The sequence below is a fragment of the Drosophila persimilis genome, unplaced genomic scaffold, assembly GCF_003286085.1.
Source record: "Drosophila persimilis strain 14011-0111.01,24,50 unplaced genomic scaffold, DperRS2 tig00001227-arrow-arrow-pilon, whole genome shotgun sequence".
NCBI classification, from domain to species: Eukaryota; Metazoa; Arthropoda; class Insecta; order Diptera; family Drosophilidae; genus Drosophila; species Drosophila persimilis.
The window spans coordinates 32,890-38,206 of NW_020825439.1; the positions used below are offsets into that span (position 1 = coordinate 32,890).

General features: G+C 44.7%; 1 pseudogene; it reads left to right on the forward strand.

Moving 5' to 3' along the window:
- The first annotated feature begins 622 nt into the window (after positions 1-622).
- On the forward strand, positions 623-2,442 carry LOC113566897 (annotated as a pseudogene).
- The last annotated feature ends 2,875 nt before the right edge of the window (positions 2,443-5,317 follow it).

A 5,317-nucleotide genomic window follows, 5' to 3' on the forward strand; every position in this document is an offset into this window, starting at 1 on the left:
GGGCGGGGCAAAGTTTTGAAATATTTTTGCAGCAGTGACATATCACAGAAGTTTGGATCCAAAACATCGTTGCTCTGGCTCCTATAGTCTTTGAGCATTAGGCGCTGAAGGGGACGGACAGACGGACAGACGGACAGACAGACATGGCTCAATCGACTCGGCTATTGATGCTGATCAAGAATATATATACTTTATGGGGTCGGAAACGATTCCTTCTGGACGTTACACACATCCACTTTTACCACAAATCTAATATACCCCAATACTCATTTTGAGTATCGGGTATAAAAATTAAAATTTATGTTCCAATAACATACAGTTCTGGTAACAATACAATTCTTCTACCAGCAAGATCACAAGTTGTCAGAAAAATAGAATTAACGTCCGATATAGAAACCATATTGATCCCAAACCAGGAAATTCAACCTGGTATTTATGTAGCAAATACAATAACTTCAAAAAATTAAACATTTGTCCGATTGCTGAATACAACCAGTACCAACCAATTAGTACATATAAATAACATACAATATGAACCACTTTCGAATTACAAGGTAATTCAAACCACTCAAAAAATCCGAGAAAAAACTGTCATAGCTGAATTAAGCAAACAAAACACAACAACGACGGCAACTATCCAACTGGGACGTTCTAGCCATGGATGTGGAAAGGCGGCGTCGAGCGAACACGCTCGAGCGCGAAATGCGCGATCCGACCAGCATTTGCAATGTGGACTGCCTGCTGGATACGGTATCAGCCCTGGTCAGCGACTGCGACCACGACACGCTCAAGCGGCTGAAAAACATCGAACAGTATGCTGCCAAATATAAACCCCTGGCGCAGAGGATCAATCAGCTGCGCATGAATGTCGAGGACTTCGACTTCATTAAGCTAATTGGCGCCGGGGCCTTTGGAGAGGTGCAACTGGTGCGGCACAAGTCCTCCAGCCAGGTGTACGCCATGAAGCGGCTATCCAAATTTGAGATGATGAAGCGCCCGGACTCGGCCTTCTTCTGGGAGGAGCGTCACATTATGGCCCATGCCAACTCCGAGTGGATTGTCCAACTGCATTTTGCATTTCAGGACTCCAAATACCTGTACATGGTGATGGACTTTATGCCCGGCGGTGACATTGTCTCGCTGATGGGGGACTACGATATACCCGAAAAGTGGGCCATTTTCTACACAATGGAGGTGGTGCTGGCCCTCGACACCATTCACAACATGGGCTTTGTGCACCGTGACGTGAAGCCGGACAACATGCTGCTCGACAATTACGGGCATCTGAAGCTCGCCGATTTCGGCACCTGCATGCGCATGGGCGCCAACGGCCAGGTGGTGTCCAGCAATGCGGTCGGCACGCCGGACTACATCAGTCCGGAGGTGCTGCAGTCGCAGGGTGTCGACAATGAGTATGGCCGCGAGTGCGACTGGTGGTCGGTGGGGATCTTCCTCTACGAGATGCTCTTCGGGGAGATGCCCTTCTACGCGGACTCACTGGTGGGCACCTACGGCAAGATCATGGACCACAAGAACACGCTCAGCTTCCCCCAGGAGCTGGAGATCAGCGAACAGGCCAAGGCCCTGATCCGGGCATTCCTCACAGATCGGACGCAGCGTCTGGGCCGCTACGGCATCGATGATATCAAGGCGCATCCGTTCTTCAGAAACGACACCTGGTCCTTTGACAATATCAGGGAGAGTGTGCCGCCGGTTGTGCCGGAGCTAACCTCGGACGACGATACGCGCAACTTTGAGGACATCGAGAGGGACGAAAAGCCCGAGGAGGTGTTCCCCGTACCGAAGGGCTTCGATGGGAATCACCTGCCCTTCATCGGCTTCACCTACACGGGCGACTACCAGCTCCTGTCCAGCGACACCGTCGACGCCGAGGCCAAGGAGCCGAATTCGGTGAACAGCAACGCCAGCAACAACCATGCCCACGGCCATGGGCACAACCGTCGCCATCGTACCTCCAACTCCAACGAGCTGAAGCGGCTCGAGGCACTGCTCGAGAGGGAGCGCGGCCGAGCCGATGCTCTGGAGAAGCAGGACACCAGCCTGCGGCACAAGATCGAGCTGAGCGGCAAGCGTGAGGTCGAACTGCAGCGCATTGCGGCCGAGTACGAGAAGGATCTGGCGCAGCGAAAGAACAACTACAAGGTGGCCATGCAGAAGGTGGAGCAGGAGATCGAGCTGCGCAAGAAGACGGAGGCTCTGCTGGTGGAGACGCAGCGCAATCTGGAGAACGAGCAGAAGGCCAAAGAGGATAACCGCGCGCTGCTGGAGAGGATCAGTGAGCTGGAGAAGAGCCATGCAAGTCTCGACTTTGAGCTGAAGGCGGCCCAGGGTCGCTACCAGCAGGAGGTCAAGGCCCACCAAGAGACTGAAAAGTCGCGACTGGTCTCTCGCAAGGAGGCCAATCTGCAGTGTGTATTGTAGTATGCTCATATTAAAGTAAAGTAAAGTATTCATTATTACGAATACCCACTGTACCGACGGTACTTAAAGAATACACACTGTAACACTTTGTTTCAGTGTTTACGTAACAATAAAGTCCCAGACATTCTGGGTGATCGTATTACGATTCACTCAAGAATGCCTCGAGCGACCCAAGTGCAGCGTCAGCATGTTCCCATGACTTGACGGCACTAATATACATGCATACACACATATATCTTCCCTCGCGCTCTCGCTGCCAACAGCGCTGAGCATATTCACACATATACATACTAACATATAAGAGATAAGAACACATAGTTCTGCCGCTCCGCTGCCGGCGTCACTGGCAGCGCAGCTCCGCGGCTTTTGGCTTACAAAAGCCCAAAACACAATTGTAAAATTGAGAACATAAACGACAATAAAAGAGATCGGAGGGTTGAGCCCCAACGATCCAGAAAAACGGATTGAACATCGATTTACATGGCGACCGTGAGTAGTTATTATATAGGCACTTTGCTATGGGACAGTGTTAGGTACACAAAGGAGGAATATAAATTATAGAGAAAGTAGAAAGGTTCAAGGGTATCGAAACCGTTTTTCAGGAAACACTTAAAAAATACCTCTAAACTATCACATTAGATTCATTGCAAAGGGATGACCTACCTGTTTGAGGGTTGTTTGAATCGCAACACGGGACCAATCGTAAAAACAGGTTCATTGACAGTAAGTGGGAGGAGAGAGAATATAAATGAGCGAAGGATCGATTTGAGAGGATTTTACATGGTTGAGAAACAGGATTAAGATCGAAGTTAGTTCACATTATCGCCGATAGGTGGCGCCACCAAGTAGTAAGGATAAGGGACGGTCGCTTTTTACACTGAATTACCAAATTCGCAACATGTTGCAGCAACATTTGCTTAAGCATGTGCAGCTTGGCAACATGTTGAATGTAAGTGTGCATCATATTGCTATGTTATTACGTGATCATGTTAAATAAATACTTATAAGATATTTTATTAACATTGAATTGGGAACCAATTTCTGCTATGTTATTAACTGGTCAAGTTAAATAAATACTTATAGGATATTTTATAAACATTGAATTGGGAAAACAAATGTGTGAAGTTTCTGAAATTTACATCCTATAGAAAACATAGGTTGGAAACCTGGGTATCTAGATGTCCGTATAGAGGGTTGAATGGTAAGAGAACACAAATTAATGGAGATATATATAGGAGCACACAAAGAATAAAATTATAATAGGAAGACATCAAAATTAATTAATGCTACTTAGAGTAAATATACGTCTGTCCCGTATCCTTACTACTTGGTGGCGCCACCTATCGGCGATAATGTGAACTAACTTCGATCTTAATCCTGTTTCTCAACCATGTAAAATCCTCTCAAATCGATCCTTCGCTCATTTATATTCTCTCTCCTCCCACTTACTGTCAATGAACCTGTTTTTACGATTGGTCCCGTGTTGCGATTCAAACAACCCTCAAACAGGTAGGTCATCCCTTTGCAATGAATCTAATGTGATAGTTTAGAGGTATTTTTTAAGTGTTTCCTGAAAAACGGTTTCGATGCCCTTGAACCTTTCTACTTTCTCTATAATTTATATTCCTCCTTTGTGTACCTAACACTGTCCCATAGCAAAGTGCCTATATAATAACTACTCACAGCTAACAGCTAGGACATAAACTAGTAATCTTTCAACAACGATGGATGACCTTGAAATCATTTTTATCGATTCCCAACCGGAATCAACCATAAATCTGGACTCTCAGCCGAGCTCCGTAGACCTGTCCTTGATTTTTGGGATTAAGACTCAAACCTATCTCGAGAGCAACTTGACCTGGTTAAGTGACATTAGTAGTTATTATATAGGCACTTTGCTATGGGACAGTGTTAGTTACACAAAGGAGGAATATAAATTATAGAGAAAGTAGAAAGGTTCAAGGGCATCGAAACCGTTTTTCAGGAAACACTTAAAAAATACCTCTAAACTATCACATTAGATTCATTGCAAAGGGATGACCTACCTGTTTGAGGGTTGTTTGAATCGCAACACGGGACCAATCGTAAAAACAGGTTCATTGACAGTAAGTGGGAGGAGAGAGAATATAAATGAGCGAAGGATCGATTTGAGAGGATTTTACATGGTTGAGAAACAGGATTAAGATCGAAGTTAGTTCACATTATCGCCGATAGGTGGCGCCACCAAGTAGTAAGGATAAGGGACGGTCGCTTTTTACACTGAATTACCAAATTCGCAACATGTTGCAGCAACATTTGCTTAAGCATGTGCAGCTTGGCAACATGTTGAATGTAAGTGTGCATCATATTGCTATGTTATTACGTGATCATGTTAAATAAATACTTATAAGATATTTTATTAACATTGAATTGGGAACCAATTTCTGCTATGTTATTAACTGGTCAAGTTAAATAAATACTTATAGGATATTTTATAAACATTGAATTGGGAAAACAAATGTGTGAAGTTTCTGAAATTTACATCCTATAGAAAACATAGGTTGGAAACCTGGGTATCTAGATGTCCGTATAGAGGGTTGAATGGTAAGAGAACACAAATTAATGGAGATATATATAGGAGCACGCAAAGAATAAAATTATAATAGGAAGACATCAAAATTAATTAATGCTACTTAGAGTAAATATACGTCTGTCCCGTATCCTTACTACTTGGTGGCGCCACCTATCGGCGATAATGTGAACTAACTTCGATCTTAATCCTGTTTCTCAACCATGTAAAATCCTCTCAAATCGATCCTTCGCTCATTTATATTCTCTCTCCTCCCACTTACTGTCAATGAACCTGTTTTTACGATTGGTCCCGTGTTGCGATTCA